Here is a 21,386-nt window from a genome sequence, read left to right on the forward strand (position 1 = left end):
CATTGAACTTGGGTCCTGCTTACAAGCTTTGAATGGACATCTGGCTGGCTCCTGGCCTGATCCATCAGATCCTTCTTATGTTCTTAAATCCCACAGGTGAAGGTTCTTTCTCACGCCAGAGAAATGACACATCCTAGTCAGGCAAATATGCTCAAGGAGGGCGCAAAGCTGGGCTGGCGAGAGATACGGCTCAGGACAATGTGTGGTGGAGGCTGAGCTGAAAGGGCCACATTTAGACCCCAGGCTTGAGTTTCCCCATCCCTTGTTTGAACATCTGTGCTCTTGACAGGCAAAACAGGTGTAGATGTCTCCAGCCCAAGAATGCAATCAGTGGGATGCTTTCATCTTCTCACTTGCTAATTTCTTCTAGATCAAAGCTTGGCTGTTGCTCATGATTTAATACAAAACAGCTGTATTTATATATCATTCTTTATATGTAGTTTACGGCTGTGGGCCAACCAGTCGTTCATTAGGTGCATCTGCACTTAATAATCTAAGGTAGGGGTCAGCCTAAGGTAGATCTGGACAGGCCCATGTAGAGCAGTGGCATGAGGTAAAATTATTTGTAGGGGGAATAGTTAGGGCCAGAGGTGCCAGCTTGCGAGGGCAGTGGGAGGATGTAGTGTGTGACATTGTGATGTCTTAATGTCACATGCATGAGCATTGCACATCCCTCCCTAAGCCAGGCAGAAGCTTCCTGGGTTTTGGGAAGGAGTTGCCAGGCCTCCTGCCTCCTTCCCCAAGCTGGGTGGGTTTTGGGAAGGTGGAGGGAGGGCTCTTGGACTCAACAGAGCATCGTGCTTCCCTCCCTAAGCTGGGGAGAAGGAGAAGGAGGAGGAGGAGGAGGAGGAGGAGGAGGAGGAGGAGGAGGAGGAGAAGGAGAAGGAGAAGGAGAAGGAGGAGAAGGAGAAGGAGGAGAAGGAGAAGGAGAAGGAGAAGGAGAAGGAGAAGGAGAAGGAGAAGGAGAAGGAGAAGGAGAAGGAGAAGGAGAAGGAGGAGGAGGAGGAGGAGGAGGAGGAGAAGGAGAAGGAGAAGGAGAAGGAGAAGAAGAAGAAGGAGGAGGAGGAGAAGGAGAAGGAGAAGGAGAAGGAGAAGGAGAAGGAGAAGGAGAAGGAGAAGGAGAAGGAGAAGGAGAAGGAGAAGGAGAAGGAGAAGGAGAAGGAGAAGGAGAAGGAGAAGGAGAAGGAGAAGGAGAGTTTGGCTTTGATATCCTGCTTTATCACTACCCAAAGGAGTCTCAAAGTGGCTAACATTCTCCTTTCCCTTCCTCCCCCACAACAAACACTCTGTGAGGTGAGTGAGGCTGAGAGACTTCAAAAAAGTGTGACTGGCCCAAGGTCACCCAGCAGCTGCATGTGGAGGAACGGGGACGTGAACCCGGTTCCCCAGATTACCAGTCCACCTCTCTTAACCACTACACCACACTGGCTCTCCTGAAGAAGCTTCCTGGGCTTTGGGAGGGAGGTGCCAGATGTTACCAGGAGCATTTAGGGGACTAGCCTAGTCCCCCAGTTCACTGACGACACACCACTGGTGTAGAGCTTTTCTGGGGCCCAGGTGGGGGTCCCTAGTCAGCAGGGAGGCACGGGGTATTCTTGGCACGACAGTGTAAGTCCAGCAGGCTCCTGGCAGCCCCCCACCAGTGTAGCTCTCCAAAGCCTTGGGCTTACCTGGTCAAGTGTACCCTCCCTCCACTGGCCTGGATCTACCCCAGTTAAACGGAAAGGATTTCAGATTCCCAATTGTTTACAAATAAAAGCAGCAGCATGTCCCCTCCCTGCCCTCAGTTATTTTGAAACAGAGACACCTTGAGATAACCAGGGATCATTTTTTTGTATGGAAGTTCCATGCGTTCTCTTCAGCTCTGGTACTCAAAACAGATCCCCTGAATTCTCTTGTTTTAAGAGTATCTATTTTGCACCAGGCTATGGTTGGTAGATCTCGAGGTTCTAGTGAAAAACAAAGTAGATCCTGCAAGTCTGCTCACCCCTGATCTAGAGCAGTCAGATGATGATCATTTGCTATATCTTTGAGCATCACCCTGATTTGTTTGATTCTAGTACTTTAATTTGGTGTTCTCTCTCTAAATCTCTCCATTTCCAATCAGTCTACTCAGGGAAGTGCTGATTTGCAGGTACTGAAATCTATGTGGAGCTATCTTCATTTTCTCCGGTAAGTCCCCCCCCCCACCATTGCATGCATATTATATACATTTTACAGTAGTATAAATATGTTTGTACATGTTACGTGGATGGAGAATTGATTGCAAAATTGGGAGATGTGCAAATTCTGGAGATGGCTGCCTTTTGCTTTGCGTATTGTTTGGAAACTGCAAATTTGGTAGATTTGCCTTTAAATATGAACTGAATAAAATGTGGGCATTATCTTTACCTACTACTTATTCCTTAGACTGTGCCCTTTGACCATGCCCTTCTACAGCCTTTTCTGCATCTCCATCCTCTGAAACTTAGCTCAGGGCTGTTACCAAAAGTTCTCCTAAGAGATTCCCTAGCGATTGGTCCTGATGGGCGTGGGGGTAGAAAAGCGAGAGCTACCAGCTATAGAGGTTTTCAATTTGCTTTATTAACGCGTGTGGGAATGTCAACGCCTGGATCTTTATAGGCATCTTAGTTGATCCTTGGCAGGCTTACTGTAGTTTTATTTTGCAGGCTGAGAGATTCCCCCTCGGCCTGACAGCTTTCCTTTCTCAGAATAGAGAGAGCTCGTAAGAAGGGTGCATTAGAGAGGTCTGCCAAGCACCACTTATGGGGAGTGGGTCAGAGAGATTTTTCAAGAGCTCTCAGCTTAGAAATTGCTGCCACTTTATAGCTGACGCTTTCTTACACTGTCTCTGCCTGTTTCTCTCCTCTCCCCCCTTCTCCTTTAACCCATGGCCTGGTAAGAAGGGATTCATTGTCTAGGAACTCCCAGGGGACTGATTGCGTGCCCCTGGTGCGAAGGAGAATGAGAATGCTTCATGCAGAGTTACCCAGGGGGGTAGGGCAGGTTTCTGCGTTTGAAGGGGAGGGGGGGAAGAAAAGAGTCAAAGCGGTAATATGCGCCCACCCCCTCATATTGCAATCAGAGCAAATTGCAGGAATGTATGCAAATTGGTGCCCATTAGCATGAGATTGCTTAATTTGCAAGATTTCTTCTGATAGAGGGTGGGCGAGAAAGAAAGAAGTTGGCTGCTGAAGAATGTGGAGTCTTTCAGAGAGTGCTCATGTGTCCTGCTTTACAGAGGACAGTCCTCTGTTTAAAAGTGTCCTCTGAGTGCTGTCCAGTCCGATCCTGGTCTAAAAGATCAAGAACCATCAAGGAAGGAGAGCAGCAGGGGCCTTGAGGTTTCCCCATCAACGTTTAGCAATGCCTAGACAGGATTTTAAAAAGCAGAGACATCACCTTGCCAACAAAGGTCTGTATAGTTAAAGCTATGGTTTTCCCAGTAGTGATGTATGGAAGTGAGAGCTGGACCATAAAGAAGGCTGATCGCCGAAGAATTGATGCTTTTGAATTATGGTGCTGGAGGAGACTCTTGAGAGTCCCATGGACTGCAAGAAGATCAAACCTATCCATTCTGAAGGAAATCAGCCCTGGGTGCTCACTGGAAGGACAGATCCTGAAGCTGAGGCTCCAATACTTGGGCCACCTCATGAGAAGAGAAGGCTCCCTGGAAAAGACCCTGATGTTGGGAAAGATGGAGGGCACAAGGAGAAGGGCACGACAGAGGACGAGATGGTTGGACAGTGCTCTCGAAGCTACCAGCATGAGTTTGACCCAACTGCAGGAGGCAGTGGAAGACAGGAGTGCCTGGCGTGCTCTGGTCCATGGGGCCACGAAGAGTCGGACACGACTAAATGACTAAACAACAACAACAAAGACTACACCGATGTAATGGCTGGAGGTCAGCAAGAAAGGAAGCAGATCTTGGTTGTCAGTGAAGTTAACTCTTTTTTATTCAGGGCAACAAAAACATAGCTTGGCCTAGTGGTCTCAGCAAGTTCTAGTTCTGCTGGATCTCTCAGTGGCCTTTGACACCATCGACCATAACATCCTTCTGGACCGTCTAGAGGGGCTGGGAGCTGGGGGCACTGTTATACGGTGGTTCCGCTCCTTTCTCCTGGGCTATGTCCAGAAAGTGGTGGTGGGGGATGAGTGTTCAGACCCCTGGGCTCTCACTTGTGGGGTGCCTCAGGGTTCTGTCCTCTCCCCCATGCTTTTTAATATCTATATGAAGCCGCTGGGAGAGATCATCAGGGGGTTTGGGCTGGGTGTTCATCAGTATGCAGATGACACCCAGCTCTACCTCTCCTTTAAATCAGAACCATTGAAGGCGGTGAAGGTCCTGTGTGAGTGCCTGGAGGCTGTTGGAGGATGGATGGCGGCTAACAGATTGAGGTTGAATCCTGACAAGACAGAAGTACTGTTTTGGGGGACAGGGGGCAGGCGGGTGTGGGGGATTCCCTGGTCCTGAATGGGGTAACTGTGCCCCTGAAGGACCAGGTGCGCAGCCTGGGAGTCATTTTGGACTCACAGCTGTCCATGGAGGCACAGGTTAATTCTGTGTCCAGGGCAGCTGTCTACCAGCTCCACCAGGTACGCAGGCTAAGACCCTACCTACCCGCGGACTGTCTTGCCAGAGTGGTGCATGCTCTAGTTATCTCTCACTTGGACTACTGCAACGCGCTCTACGTGGGGCTACCTTTGAAGGTGACCCGGAAACTGCAATTAATCCAGAATGCGGCAGCTAGACTGGTGACTGGGAGTGGCCGCCGGGACCACATAACACCGGTTCTGAGAGATCTGCATTGGCTCCCAGTACGTTTCCGAGCACAATTCAAAGTGTTGGTGCTGACCTTTAAAGCCCTAAACGGCCTCGGTCCTGTATACCTGAAGGAGCGTCTCCACCCCCCATCATTCAGCCCGGGCACTGAGATCCAGCGCCGAGGGCCTTCTGGCGGTTCCCTCATTGCGAGAAGTAAGGTTACAGGGAACCAGGTAGAGGTTCCTTCTCGGTAGTGGCGCCTGCCCTGTGGAACGCCCTCCCAGCAGATGTCAAAGCAATAAACAACTATTTTACTTTTAAAAGACAACTGAAGGCAGCCCTCTTTAGGGAAGTTTTTAATGTCTGATGCTGTACTGTTTTTAATATTCAGTTGGAAGCTGCCCAGAGTGGCTGGGGAAACCCAGCCAGATCATAGAATCATAGAATCATAGAGTTGGAAGAGACCACAAGGGCCATCGAGTCCAACCCCCTGCCAAGCAGGAAACAAGATGGGCGGGGTATAAATAAAATAATAATAATAATAATAATAATAATAATAACAACAACAACAACAACAACAACAACAACAACAACAACAACAACTTCCCATCAGGTCTTGCCCCTGGAGCAGTTGCCAGGAGGACTGAATGTCCCTGCCTTCCACCTTTTCTAAGACTGCTCCTCTCCTAGATGTTTTCCAAGCCAACTGTATCTGCATACCTCTGACCTCTGTTCTGCTCTTCTCATTACTCTGCAAGTTCTTGGAGACCAGTGGGGAGGGGAGCTTGTCACAGCAGGAGGGGGAGACCCCCTGGATCCTTCAGCAGCCGTTTGACCCCCTTCCTCTGCTTCAGCCTCAGAGTCTGAACTGCTGCCTGTCACAGGCTCCACCTGCTCACTAATCCCTGCTGCCCCTTTGGCACCCGGCACCTCCTTCCAGTCTTCTCCCTCTGACCTATCCCTTGGTTCTGAGCCTTCCTCCTCTGGGGTTTCCCTTGGGGATTCACCGGCTAGTGCCTTCCATCTTCATTTAGTCAGACCCTGACAACAGACTGAGAAGACACCCTCAACTTGGCTGTTCACAGCCCTGCCCCCTATCCCCACTGAGATATATTGCATTGCTGTTTCAATGGCGGCGATTGCTTCCAAGTGTGTGCCTAGGCATATAAATTACCACATGTAAGTTTTATGCAGTAACTGGTGACCTCTTTTTAGGCCCCCCATCAGAAAGCATGAGTGATGGAGGCAATAGGACGGCAATGCAGAGGGAGCAGGTGCCATTTTAATGGAGCAATGACACGGGGAGCTACTGTGGTGTAGTGGTCTGGATATTGGACTAGGACCTTGGAGACCAGGGTTCAAATCCCCACCTGGCCATGAAGCATCCTGGCTAACCTTGGGCCAATCACTGCCTTTCAAACTAACCTACCTCATAGGCTTGTTGAGGGGATGAATCACACGCCACCTTGAGCTACTTGGAGAAAAAGACGGGACACAAATGTAGTAAATAAGGCACTATGTGCAAACCAGGGGAGGCTGGTCCATATGTGTGAATGGGGCAGCTCAAGCTGCTCTCAGCCAGTCCCCACTTTCCTCATTCCTCATTAAAACCACTCCAGAGAGTGGTGGCACCGGCTGCCATCTTTGTCCTCTTCTATTGATGTATTTATTTTATTGCATATACAGTGTATCCCAACTTTTCTCTCAGAATGGCGGGCATTGCTTTCCCCTTCATTTCACAACAACCCTGTGAGGTAAGTTAGGCTAAGAGGCAGCGACTGACCCAAGGTTTCCCGGAGAGTTTTATGGCTGAGTGGAGTTTTTTTATATTTGTTACTCTTTTTATTATTAATTTTTTTTGGACAAAGTAATAATCGTAAATGAATAAGAATAAAAATGTGCACTCCACCACAGAGACCATTCCATTGTAACTATCCAACCTCTTTCAACACCTCATGCAATAGTTTGACCCCTTTCCGTCTAACCAGTACAAATTCTACAAATGCCTCCCATATCTCCTCAAAACAATTTCTCCTACATATTTCCCATCTTACCTTAATGGCACATGTTAATTTATCATTAATATGCTATATCCCACACCTTTTTATACCATTCTTCCATTTTATAGTCTGCTTGCCCCTTCCACTTCCTCTGAGTGAGGATTTGAACCCCAGTCTCCCAGGCCCTAGTCAGACACCCTAACCACTACACCACACTGCCTCCCTGTGTTGTCTCTTATAGCATTCAGGAGGGAGGAGGATGGGGTCAAAGATAGAATTAGTTAGCTCTGCCTGCCATTGGCTCTGTCTATTGTTGACTCAGCCTTCTTTTACTCTTCCCTACCAGTCCCAACAGGCACAAATATCACTAATGCAGCTTGCACCAATTCCAGGCTCACAGACAGACCAGAGGGATGAAGAATGCTTGGAGACCATTTTATTCTCTCGAGCTTCTCAGACAAACTTGTACAACAACCTCTAAGCCTTCGGAGCTGCCTGGGTCATGTGACCTTAGGGGAAGTCCTCTGATACCCAACTCCTCAACCCTAACGCTGTATATCTACATTATAAACTCTTTATCGTTAACATCTTCCACCTTAACGATTAAAACATAATAATAATAAAAAATGAAACGCTAATTACAGGTTGACATTACTGATTAAAATGCATTATCCGCAGTAGAAAATAAGTTATCTTTACATGTTAATTGCACTGTGCTTTGTAACCAGTGGAAACGCTTGCCAAATACTCAGAGGTTTTCAGAATCTCTGACAGATGTTTTCCGTACTTCTCAAGCTTTGTCCTCATCTATGAAAAGTAGCAATACGCCTCTGAGTACCAATTGATGAGAATTGCAAGGGAGGAGAGTGCTGTTGCTCCCGGGTCCTACTTTTGAGCTTCCCAAAGGCATCTACCTGGCTGGGACTTGTGAGAACAAGAAGCAGATTCTTCTTATGGCCTTTTCTAAAGTATATCCCAACTTAGCTTTTCCTCCTCTCTCCCATCCCACCAAACTGAAGTTTTCAAGAAGTCTTCGAGGACAAACACATGTGTAATGTGTTGCAGAAATACAGCTAAGAGGCTAACTTGTGGCCAGGCTCTCTCCGTTTAGGAGGCATCAGAGATGGTGCATCGGCCTTAAGATCAGTAGCATAGCGTGGGTTGCCAGTGCCTGGGGCCACACAGTGCGGGGTGGGTGGGAGGGAGAGAGATGGATGGAGTATACATGCACATTCAACTGCCTAACGGCACCTGTGTCACCCAGGAGATCACAGCTGCACAGATAAGTAAAGAAGAGTCGTTCCATTGTCTGGAGAGGTCACTTCCAGGTTTCCATGCAGATGCCGTTTTCAACGGAGCCCAGCAACGGAAGCATGCAGTTGGATTGAAGAAGCAACAGGTGTTGAAATTTTGCGCCCCTAACAATTCTGCGACGGGGGCAACTGCCCATGTGCCCCCCACACTATACCACTGCTTAAGACAACAGAAGGCAGCTTAGAAATGTCCCACCAAAGAACTTGCTTTTTATGGTATGAAAAACTTGAATAAACCCTCATTTGCTAACATTCTGGGATTGGTGATTGGTCTAGCCATTTCTTGTTCTGCCCTTGCAGAGACAGCAACATCTGCACATTTGTTCCTGTTCCTGTGAATTACCTCTGGCACAGCAACCCAAGAGTCAGCTTGTAAGCTACCACTAAACTACAGTCCTTTCTCAGTTGAAGGCTAATTGACGCTCAATCTTCTGTGGTTCATGCTGTTCACTGAGCATACTCACTCTTCACTGTGTGTGTGTATGAGAGAGAGACAGAACGACAGAATTTCCACCTTTTTTGTACTTCTGCAAACCTCAGGTGCCCCTCAAACATGCTGATAGCTCCCTCCCTCTTCCTCCTCCTCCATGCTCCCATTTTGGTTCCATTCCTGTTGGCACAGAGGCACTGAGTTTGCTATTAGAAGGAGTGGTGACGAAGAATTGATGGGCGGAACAGTGCTGCTCTTGATGAGACCTCAGTGCCTGCAGATGTGTTGGCCTACTGCAGAATGAGACCGGACGCCTCTCAAATTAGGGCTGTTCTCACCACTCAGTCCTCCTGTGTGCCTCTCGACAGCTGCACGACAACACAAATTCAACAGGTGCGTTTCTCCTCTGCTGGTGCAAGCAACGTCTGGCATCCCATCATGTTACGAGTTCCACCATTCCTCCTCCATCTCCTTCCACACCTCACCTGGCCAAGGAGACAATTAGCCTGCTGGAAACCTTGTGATGAGCTTCCCTGGCAGAAGACACAGCGTCTGTGCGAAGGCTTTTTAAGTGCAATCCTCCAGGTAGGGATCAAATCTCTGGCTGAGCATCTTTGCCCACCTGGCAGGGCAGCTGCTTATATATCCCCCCCCCGCCCCTCTGTGCCAAGTGTCTAACGCTCCATTCTGGCAGCTGTGATGATCCCAGAGATGGAGCCAACCCAAACATTTGGGCTCAGGGCCACGCAGACTGACTGTGTTTACTCCAAAGAGCCATGGTAATTTATAGCCCCCATCTGGCCTTGTGAAGTCAGCAGAGCTGAGGCGAGGCTTTTTAGAAGATGCCGGTCCACCCTGCCAGGGCAGCTTTACAGATGCAAGCTCTGTCTCCAGAAGGGGAGAGGGACAGGAGGGAGGTTTAGTAGGTAGCGTACTGGTCTTGGATCAGGGAGACCTGCTGTGGCATGAAGCTTACTGGATGACCAGCAACTCACAGTCCCGCCAGCCTCACAGGATTGTTGTTGAGGGTCAAATGGCAGTTGTTGGGGAGGGCAGCTATGGATACTGCCCTGAGCTTCTCAGACTCCAGCTCCCATCAGCACCAGCCATGGTGACCAATGGTGAGGCATGACAGGAGCTGTAGTCCAGCAACATCTGGAGATGTTTCCCACCCCTGCCTTAGGAGAAGGGTGGGACTAAAATACCATGTGAATTAAGAAGTAAAATGAAACAACATGTGCAACTGTCTTAGCAGACAAACATTCTGCAGAGGGAGGTGTGTGGCAGCAGATGGCCATGACCATTTGGAACTACATTCATGTGTGTGGCGCTGTGGTGTAAACCACTGAGCCTCTTGGGCTTCCCGATCAGAAGGTCGGCGGTTCGAATCTCTGTGATGGGCTGAGCTCCCGTTGCTCTGTCCCAGCTTCTGCCAACCTAGCAGTTCGAAAGAACACTAGTAAATAGGTATCGCTGCGGCGGGAATGTAAACGGCATTTCTGTGCACTCTGGTTTCCGTCACGGTGTCCCATTGCACCAGAAGTGGTTTAGTCATGCTGGCCGCATGACCTGGAAAGCTGTCTGTGGACAAATGCCAGCTCCCTTGGCCTGAAAGCGAGATGAGTGCCTCAACCCCATAGTCACCTTTGACTGGACTTAACCATCCAGCAGTCCTTTATCTTTACCTTTTTTACATTCATAGCTAATTGGGTGAACCAAGAAGCCCCTGGTTCAAGATAACCACACACCCAGGCCACTATAATTTAAGTCTCAGTTCACCTTATGTGCAATATGGGAGTAATAATTCCAGCAAACTATGGGTTGTTGTAAGGATTACGTTATGTCAGGGTACACTGGGGCCCAAAGCAAACAAACAACATGATTCAAAAAGGAAAATCATTCACAGCATAGAGAGTTTAGAGAGTTCTTACATAATGCCAGCAGGGTCTCTATTGTCTCCTAAGGTCATCTGATTCCTTCTAGGCCTGCTGGCTGCAGTTCCCTTTCCTGCCACTGTCAGGGGGAGTGCTGTGGAGCAGCAAGGCTCAGGCCTACTACTCTGTCCATGCCTAAGCCATCATGGTGGTCCAGAGGAGAAGGTGCCTGGGGACTAGTTACAGATTCCTTGACCTCAGCCAGTGGTAGGAATTGCTCTGCACATTGAAGAAGATTCCAGACACATCCCTATGTGCACAGGTCCAAGGAATGGATGGGAATGTTGAACGGGCTCAGAAATTGCCAGTGGGCGCAGTTACAGTGCAGCAGCAGCAGCAGCAGCAGCTGAGTGACCAGTTAAATGTCCTACGAAACTGACGGGGGTGATTTAGTGCAGCGCAGACATGAACTTGACAGCCGTTACATCACTATAAACCATATTTATGGTGATGCAATTAGGGATCCCGTCAATATCGCTTAGCAGTCCTGCTGCGAGTTTTGCAATGATGTTGCAGCAGAACCAAACGTAGAGCAAGCCCCAGACAGAAGTGGAGCTGCTAACAGCTGGAAGTCCCATCGCTTGGGCCACATTCACACCATACATGCAAAGCATGAAGGACAACAGTCATGGCTTCCCCCAAAGAATTCTGGGAACTGCAGTTTTTTTTAAGGGTGTTGATGAGATCCCCATGCCCCTCCCACTGCTACAATTCTCAGAGTTGCTTGGGAAGAGGAATTGATTGTCCTCCCTCCTTTTTTTATTGGGTTTTGTAAACAAGGATAATGTTATACAAATAGGCATACCAAGTTTTCTCATGTCATTTGTATACCACAAAAATAGCATAATAAATGTGGGAAAGTATCTACAACATATGTTTCATTATTAGTGGTTAATGTATAAATTCTTGGTTTATGAATTGGATTAAATAATTAGGAGGAGGAAGAAGAAGAGGAGGAGGAGGAGGAGGAGGGGGGAGTGGTGAGTGGGGTGGGGTGGGGTGGCTATGCTTCTATTATTCTTCTTGGTGTGTGTGAGGGGTTGTGTCAGTGTTACTTGTATGGGATCTCTTACTATTCACTTGTTAAAATAAAAAATTTCCTTCCAGTAGCACCTTAAAGACCAACTATGTTAGTTCTTGGTATGAGCTTTTGTGTGCATGCACACTTCTTCAGATACACTGAAACAGAAGTTGCCAGATCCTTCTATATAGTGAGAAGGTGGGGAGGGGTATTACTCAGAAGGGTGGTGGGAATCGGAGATTGGCAGATAGCTGAGATGAGCCTGTTGACGACTCTTAACGACTGTAATAGGTCTTACAGGAAAAGGCAAGGGGTGAGAAGGTGAGAAATGGCTTAGTCATGTATAATGAGATAAGAATCCAATGTCTTTGTTCAGACCAGGTCTCTCACTTGTTGTAAGAGGAATTGATTGTTAAACTACTCTGGCAATTGCATGGGGACAACACAGCATGTCCTCAGTCACCTAACGATGGTCCTGCCTGAGCCTCCCTCTTGTGAATGGACAACAAATAACTCTGGGTAGGTATGAATCTGGTGGCAAGACTTATTTGCAAACCACCAGCCGCTCTTGTTTGCTCCTCAGACCCGTTCCACCCAAAGACACAAAGCAGTCGAGCAGTGTGTTAGCTGGAAACAACCTTAGCTTAAAGATGTGCATTTTTTTTGTCAGCGTCTAGTCTAACCCACAGGCACTGAAATTGAACTGTGCAGCTGTCTTGTCTCAGTTTAAGCAAAGTTTATGGTTCCTTGCTTCCTAGAAACAGGGTCATAACTAGACAATTTGGTGTCCTAGGGAGACTTCTGCACCTCACTCTTTCCTCTCTGTTTTTTGAACAAAACTGAGTCTTGGAGATCCAAAACAAAATGCATCTTTTGGCACGGTGATAATAGTAGCTATGTGATGATGATTCCAGAACATTGCATGTTGATTTTCTTGCATGAGATTTTTGGGAAATGCTATTATTTCTACAGCTGAGCCAAACATTTCCTATAAGCGCTAATTTTTGCGGGGGAGAGGAGGGTTAGGGAAGGTGTTTCATTTTTCGTTGTGTTTTTGAAACTGTAACAGAGAGGAAAGAAAGAAACATCATCATGTGACAATAAGAATAAAAATTTCCCATCAATCCTGATTTAAACATGTAAACTAATAGAGACAGCCCAGATCGGTACCCAAATAAGACAGTTGAAAGCTATACAAACACAGGAAAGACATTAAAATCTTCAGACCACTAAGCAGTAGATGTTGGGCATTTATCCTTCCAGCTTTGTGATGTACCGTATTTTTCGCTCCATTGGACACACCGGACCATAGGACGCACCGGACTACAGGAGGGGGAGAACAGGGAAATTTTTTTTTCTTGTTCTCCCCCTCTAAAACAAGGTGCGTTCAAGGTACATTCACCAGAGCTTGTGGGGCTGGCGGTGGGGGGAAGCGCTGCTTCCCCCCACTGCCAGCCTCAAAGATCCCTGAAGCCTTTGGAGCGCAGTGCCCCGCTGCGCTGCAGAGGTTTGCGCACAGCCGTCCCCAAGCTAGAGCAGCGAGACGGAGCGCTCCGCAGTGCTCCGTCTTCCTGTTCTGGCTTTGGGCTTAGCGGCGCAGCCTGCATTCGCTCTATAGGACGCACACACATTTACCCTTAATTTTTGGAGGGGAAAATGTGCGTCCTATAGAACGAAAAATACGGTAAGTGGGGAGAAGGGAAGGGGGGATTTAGGGGAGAGTGACTGGTTCACCCACACTGGGTGTTGAGCCAAGAGGGCGGCACAGCGGCTGCTGCAACATTGCTGAACAACAGAAGATGAGAGGTGGTGGCAGGTGATCTGCAACAGAATGTTGCAGCGCAGAGTGCACTCATGCAAGGTGCCAGATCCTCCATTTCAAACAGGCCGATTTCTCTCCCCCCCTTCCAGTAAACATTTCATGCTCAGTTTTTGTTGGGCTCTTTTTTGGGTCCTCCATTTGGCTGTTTTATCCCTCAATATATATAAATATAGCATTTTTGGAATGGATGATGTCATTTTTGACTACCACCTGTGCATTGGGATTATCAGTAGCATATTGAGCCGGCGGCAGACCAATAAGGAGTGACCCAGCCGAAGCGCAGTAAGCATCGTGTGAGGCTGCGAATACATACTGGCATTCTGGCTGATGGTTGCCATGGGAACGGCGACCCCCATCGGAGGTCAGGTGAAGTGTCCAAATAGAGGGACCGGCTTAAATTGTTTAATTTGAGCAAAGAAATAGTCAGCAGCTATCTAATGCAGAAAGCTGAGTTAAAAGATCAGGGGTTAGGTCAGCACAGACTCTGCACATTCCTTTGTCTCAGCAACAGGCCAAACGCTCAGGCCTTTTAGACATTATTGACATATTTCTGGCCATGGAAAGTTTAAATGATAAGTTTAAAGTAACAATAGCAGTCTTCAAATATTTGAAGGACTGTCACATTCACAGACAATAGAGCGGACTGGTTTTGCTTCAGAGAGATGGGACCATCTGCGTTATACATTCAAAGGGGTATCAGACAGGGGTATTCAATGCTCATGGCTTCCCGCAGAGAACCCTGGGAACTGTAGTTTGCTAAGGGTGCTGAGAGTTGTTGGGAAGCCCTTATTCCCTGCACAGAACTTCAATTCCCAGAGTGCATTTAAAAATCAACCTCTCTTCCCAATGAACTCTTAGAACTGTAGCTCTGAGAAGGGAATAGAGGTCTCCTAACAACTTTCAGAAAACAATCTCTCCCCCCCCCCGCATATAAACAAACAAACAAACATTCTTTATTATGGTTCAAAGACCCGCAAAACAAATTTGAAAGCAAAATACAGCAAAAATGCAGAAAATACATTACAGTACTAGGCAGTCACTGTGTTTTATCCAGGACATGCTGACTTCTAATTCTGAGAGAAATTTTGTTTCTGATACAGCCAGGGTTGTATCATTTTTCTTATCTTCAAGGAGATGCTTGAGATCAAAGATATAGGAGTTTCCAGTTAAATTTACCAATAAGGGCTTAATTAATTGGTTCCTGGCTTGTTTATGCAGCCCACAGTATAGTAAAATATGTTTCATGCAATCCACAGCCTGAGAACATAAACAGAGTCAATTCTGGTAAGGTGTACCGGTCAGTTTGCCATTTTGGACTTCAGATGGGAATATATTTAATCTAGCTTTGGTAAATAGATGACGGTAATTGGGTACGGACAGATTGGTAAGATATGAGGGTAATTGAAACACATGCCCATGTACTGAATTCTGGATGCAAACGGTCTGCAGGTTACATATGATTGAGAACGAAGATCTCTGTATGCAATATCCTGTAGCCTCTGCCTCGAGGAATATAAAAAAACCAAGCATTTGGGAGAGAAATAACACTTTCCCTGACACTTCAAGAACAGTTCCACCATGTAACAATCTATTTGCAGGGCTGTCAGTTCTCCAGGTCTGACCTGAAGGCTCCAGGGCCCGCCCCACCCATGTAGAAATTTTGATATATATAAAGAGTATATATCTATAAGAGTATCTATCTATCTATCTATCTATCTATCTATCTATCTATCTATGGTGCACACAGCTTGCAAGCTTAAGCCCAGCAGGAGCTGACTGAGGCGAAATTGTACCATAGACATTGTTGAGGTGAGATGTGCCTCTCTCCCAATTAACCTCTGTCTCCAGGACCTGCCCCAAGACATCACTAGAGGCAGCCCCTAGGTCTCAGGCTTGGGCCCTGAAATCTCAGTTGCCTGTCCTGGCAAACATATACTGTATGTCAAGAGCAGGAGTGGGGAACCTCTGGCCCTCCAGGTGTATGCTGATATACTTGCAGTCTTCAATTCCCATCAGCCCCAGCCAGTGAGGCCGGGGGTTAGTGTTGACGCTAGCCAGAGTTTTCCCCATCCCTAGTCTAGAGAGCCCCTTTCTTTTCAAACTGCAAGCAGACTAGAAATGCTCCTTTGGAGTTTCACTTAAACCCGTCTCTTGACTCCTTCGCAAGTCCTCTTTGCAAACACATCGCCCATTTATTGCTGTGCATTCATTTGACTTTGCAATTATGCTATAAAATAAGCAGTTATCATGGTAATCATTATATTACAGACAATGTGGTAGGTTATAGTTATAATAATTCATAATCACAATAATTATAAAGTAATATAGTTGTAATGTGGATGGTTGTAAATAGTCAGGAAATTTCCCTTGATATACTATTACAGTAGTGTATATTTTTAGTGGGCACATTGTTTTGCTAGAGTTAAGGTTCTGATTTTCTTTGGTGGGGGATAAGGGACTGATCACTCCAGTCTAGAAATCTATCATATTAGCACCAGACCCTAGGCTGAAAGACAAATCGTAGTAGCAAGGGAATGGACTCTTATGATCTGCGTTTTTATGTTGCACAGAGGATATCAGATTATTATTTCCTCCTCCCTGCAGATCTCACACATTCCCCGCAAAATATGCTCTGGAAGGTCAAACACAGACACCGCTGGATACTGTTTGTTCATTTTAGTTTCTCTCAGTTTCTCTCTCGCTCTCTTTTGCTGATTGGAGCCAATCAGAGTGAAAGGACACGAGTCAACCACTGAGGATTGGCTCCGAGGGTCATTCTGGAGAAGGCGCACAGGAAGAATAATGAGGAGGAGTTGTTGCTCCATAAGCTCCAAAGCTAAGCATTTAGGAACACTGAAAACACAAGGTTTTTCTGCTTAAAGAGAACGGTGCCCAGGTTCTGCTGATCATTGCACTGCATCCATAATTATTATCATTGCATAATTATAAGATTATTGCATAATCCTAGCAGGGTGCATAATCTTAGCTGTGGCTACATTGAAGGGATTCTGCGCTTCTGAATTTTCCACCACGCTACCCATTAGGAAAAACCTTCCTCTTCAGACAGACCCTTGAGACTTAAAGTGCAGGTGACGCTGACCACTGGATTACTATCTGGGCAAACTATTTTCATGGCTGCTTCTAAATGTGGTTTGACGTATTTCAAGAACCGCTTTGAACTAGGTTGTTTTTATTACTTCATATTTTATAACAATGTTTTTAAACGTTGGAAGCCGCCTTGAATCCCAGCTTGGGAGGAAGGCAGGATATAAATACATTAAATAAATAAATGATAATGAAAGCCTTCAAAGGCCTCTCCCCCCCCTCGCCCTCCACTCTAGGAGCCAGCCCTGTGTGATTGGTAAAGTCAGCTGAAGGTTCCTGCCGCGAAAGCAGTGGATAATGGAAGAGCCCTCATCCATATTGCATGGCCCCTCGCATTTTGCTTGCTCGGCGGGCAGCGTCTGCCTCAGAAGGGCTTTCGCTGTGCACATTCTGCTACGGCCTCCCTCCCTCCTGGCTGTGGAATGGTTTTGGCTAAAAGGTCGATCTGGACATTATGCACAATAGGTTGCTAGATGGAAAGGGCAGCACCGTGAGCCGCTGGGGCAGGAATGCAAAAAGTTAAATCAAGCAAAGGGGGAATCTGCCTGCCAAGCTAACCTTGCCTAACCAGCTCTGGCCTCTCTACAACCACAAATTCAAAGGGTTGTGGGGGGTGGCGTAGGGAATCTCTGAGAGATTATTCAGACCCTTCCTACCCCATCACATTACAATTTGAGTTGCATCACTGGGCAACAATTTTTTACTTTTTGAATGTTGTCTAGATTTCTACAACTGATATAGGGTATTTGTGCACTGCTGAATCAGAAAATGGCATCCGTTTCTCTCCATCAGGTCAGGTTTACTGTAAACTGAATGGTGGGCATTGATAAAGGTAAGTACATGTAAATTGCATGTTGCTCCACCATTTTTCAAACATCAGGGCTTGAACTTCCGTTTCTTGGAACTCCTGGAATGCTCAGCGGCAGGGAGGTCTCTCTTCAGAGTCCAACAGTAGTCAGCCATCATGACTGCATCCCAGCGACCCTGATACCTGGTCTCCATCTCTTTCATGTCCTGATGGAATCTCTCCCCTTGCTCGTCACTCATTGAACCCAGGTTCTCAGGAAACCTGTCCATATGTGAAAATGGGTAGTGCATCTTGATGCTCATGTTGCAGCCCAGGTTTCTGAAAGCAGTCAGCATGTTGTTGACAAGTTCTGCGTAGTTTCTGGCCTTATTGTTGCCAAGAAAGTTCTTCACTACCAGAACAAATGCCTTCCAGGCTTCCAGTTCCACTTAATCACCCATAATCATCCAGAACTATTGGACCTGAATACTTCTTGTCATTAAAATAACCATTTCTAATCAAAACAATTATTTGACATGGCATTTTACCCCCACCAACTTCTCTTAAAATGCTCCACACAAGCGTACATGTGAACAAAAACGTAAAAAAATGACATGTGGCCATAGCTCAAAAACTTGACCTGATTGAGCAAAACCAATGTGATTTTTGGATTCAGTGCATCAGATTCGTCCTAAATCATCTGAAAAAACGCAGACAACAAATTTGTTGTTGACCAGTGATCCTTTTGAATATCAGGTATTGGAGGTAAAAAGAGAGGGAGTGTTGCCTTCACGATCTGCTTGTGGGCTTCCTAAATGGCCACTCTGGGAAGCAGGATATTTGGCCAGATCAGGGGTGGACAATGTGGTACCCACCTGATGTTTTCAACAACTGCCATCCTCCCTCACTATTTGCAATGCACGATTATTATAATTCTGAATTATTATAACGGTAACCTTCCACATTGTCTACAATACTATGATTAGGATGATACTTGTTTATTTTATAGCATGATTGCAAAGTCAAATAAATGCACAGCAATAAATGTTTGGGTGATGAGTTTGCAACAGAGTCAAGAGACAGGTGTAAGTGAAAATCCAAGTGAGTGTTTTCTAGTCTGGTTGTGGTTTGAAAACAGAGAGACTGTCCTAGAGCAAGCGTGGCAACATCTCTGGCCCTCCAGATGTTCTTGGGGTACAGCTCCCATCATCCTGGACCACTGGCCATGTGGTTGGGGCTAATGGAATGTTTTTTAAAGATCTGGAAAGCACCATGTTGGCTATCCCAGGACCAGGGCTGCCTGGTGCCCACTGAGAATGACAGGGCCGAAAGCAGAGAGTCCAGAGTTGCCAGAGCCAGAGTCAAAGACAGGCAGAATGAACTAAGTCTCGTTTTGTCCCCAGTCTCCTCCTTGCTGAGTTCTACATGCACAAAGCTGACACTCTGGAGAAGTAAGCTGACAATCAGTGACAACTCCTGGCAGGTTGTAAGTATGGGGATGGCTAGGGCTGACAGAAATCTAGGTTTGACCTGAAATTCCCAGGTTTGTCTGGCCCCCTCCAGGTGGAGGGCGGAGGGTTTGGAATCTCCAGGTGGGTGAAAGTGCTTTTAATTATCAGCATCATATCAGCACCATCATTATTTTAAAGAATATTGTGCATGCAACTTGGAAGCTTCAGCCCAGCAGAACCCAGCTACAAAGTATAGTATAGACACTCTTGGGGAGCAATGTTTGCCCCAATCCACTCCGCATTCCCAATTAACCTCCGTCTTCAGGGCCTGCCTCTGTGACATCACTGCAGGCTGGCCAATGAGATCACCAGGGTGGGCCACCCCTAGGTTTCAGGTTTTGGCCCTGAAAGCTCAGGGTCTGGGGTGCTCCTGGACTGGCAACCCTAAAGTTGGCTGAGGGCAGGCTGAGGTTGATAAGGCAGTGCCCCATTTGCTCTCGTGCAACTAACATCCACAGGTCTCAAGTTGTTTAGGGCTTCATAACTGTCAGCACCAAAACCTCGACCTTGGCTCAGTTGCTAATAGGCAGCTAGAACAGATTGTTCAACACTGGTGTTTATGGAAATAGAAGTCATTAACAAATGCCATCCACAACCTCAGCATGTTTTTCTCATCTCAACAGATCTGGGAAGTGCCTGCTATCTGTGCCTGAGAGGAAGAACATCTGTAGGAGGTGCGAGGAGAAATCAAGTTGCTGGGCGCAGTTATCTAACACAGTCTGGCCTCTTGACCTGTTTGCATATCAATCCTGATTCATTGCTACTACCCAGGATCTTTCCCCCCCGTTCCCCTCTGTGAGGAAAGTTGCAGCATTTAGGACTTTTTAGTTTAGAGAAAACAAGTAAGAAGTGACATGACAGAAGTTTATAAGATTATAGCATGACATGGAGAAAGTGCTAGAACTCACAGACATCTGAGGAAGCGGGATGCTGGAAGATTTGGGGCAGATAAAAAAGGACTTCTCCAAGCAGTGCATAGTTAACCTGTGGAACTCATTGCCACAGGAGGTAGTGATGGCCACAAAAGAGGACTGGGCAAATTCACGGAGGAAAAAGCTATTGATGGCAACTAGCCATGATGTCTTAGGACGTGGGTGGCGCTGTGGGTTAAACCACAGAGCCTAGGACTTGCCGATCAGAAGGTCAGCGGTTCTAATCCCCACGACGGGGTGAGCTCCCATTGCTCGGTCCCTGCTCCTGCCAACCTAGCAGTTCGAAAGCATGTCAAAGTGCAAGTAGATAAATAGGTACCGCTCCGGTGGGAAGGTAAACGGCGTTTCCGTGCGCTGCTCTGGTTCGCCAGAAGCGGCTTAGTCATGCTGGCCACATGACTCGGAAGCTGTACGCCAGCTCCCTCGGCCAGTAAAGCAAGATGAGCGGCGCAACCCCAGAGTCAGTCACGACTGGACCTAATGGTCAGGGCTCCCTTTACCCTTTACCTAGCCATGATGGCTATACTCAGCCTCCACAACTGGAGTCAGCATTCTTCTGAATATAGTACCAGCTGCTGGGAAGAGGTTTCTTGTGCTTAAGAGTCCTGCTTGTTGGTTTCCCACAGGAATCTGGCTGGCTGCTGTGAGAACAGGATGCTGGACTAGATGGGTCATTGGCCTGATCCAGCAGGCTCTGCTTATGTTCTTACATTCTTACGTTCCCTTCATTGTTTGCCTGAGCTTCTGGTATTCATTAACCTTAAATTGCATTATTTGTAGACCAAAGGTCTTCGCTCAGACCCTTTGCCTATTTTGCCTGCTTTGCCCATTTTCCCTACAGCAGCCTCCCCGAACCTGATGCCCTCCAGATGCTTAGAACTACAACTACCACCATTATCCCTGACCATTGGTCATGCTTGCTACGGTTGATGGGAGTTGTAGTCCAAAATATGAGCTTGGAGGATAGCTGTACTACAACATTCCTTCCTCTCCCTTCCCAGAATCCTCTCTTTCCCCCCAACTCCTGTGGACCCCCCTTTCAGCTTTTCTGCCTAGCCTTCTTGCTTCCCTTTCACAACTGCCTCCTCACCCCCATCTCCTCCTTTCATAGGATTCTGTCCTTTAATTCCAAGCAAGCTTTATGCATATATGAGATCAGAGCAGCCCAGCCAATAGCAACCACTGAGCATTAGCATCACTGCAGTCCAGCCAATGGCAGCCAGAAACTATACAGTATGTTAAATTTATAAATCACCTTTCCTCCCAGGGTGGCAAACAAACAAGCGATAGAACAATGAAAACATTAAAAATAATAATAATCTAAAAACAGACATGCAAGAGATAAAAAAACTAAAAGGTCTAAAAACAATTCCAGTACACATGTGGACTCTGAAAGATCTCTAACTTACAAGGCTTGTTGATAGAAGAAGCTTTTTAGGGGGTGCTGAAATGACAGCACCTCTCTAATATTTAATGGGAAGGAATTCCAAAGGGTTAGGTGCCACCACGAGTAAGCCCCCGATTCCTATATTGTGCAGAATGGACTTCCTGACCAGATGGCACCTGCAGGTTGTAATTCTGTGCACACTTTACCCCAGCACACAATTTAGCAGTGCAAAATTTGGAGACATGCACATTTCAAAGGATGGCTGTGTTTCGGTCCTTGTATTGTTTCGGAAAGGCCAAATCGAGTAGGTTAGCCTTTAAATGCGAACCGACTCGGAATGCCTCGCCCACCCCTAACTATGACATAGATCTTTGACCTT

The 21,386-nt window shown here is 46.9% G+C and overlaps 1 long non-coding RNA gene across 2 annotated transcripts; it reads left to right on the forward strand.

Annotated features, from left to right (window-relative positions):
• Nucleotides 1–720: 720 nt before the first annotated feature.
• Nucleotides 721–3,319, forward strand: LOC309518579. Of its 2 annotated transcripts, none has more exons than XR_014213518.1 (3): nt 721–748; nt 2,108–2,172; nt 3,242–3,319. It is a non-coding gene; the product is annotated as an uncharacterized lncRNA (long non-coding RNA). The 2 variants fall into 2 exon arrangements; XR_014213519.1 differs by having other exon boundaries at nt 3,162–3,244.
• The last annotated feature ends 18,067 nt before the right edge of the window (nt 3,320–21,386 follow it).

The sequence above is a fragment of the Podarcis vaucheri genome, assembly GCF_965113315.1.
Source record: "Podarcis vaucheri genome assembly, chromosome: 14".
Lineage (NCBI taxonomy): Eukaryota > Metazoa > Chordata > Lepidosauria > Squamata > Lacertidae > Podarcis > Podarcis vaucheri.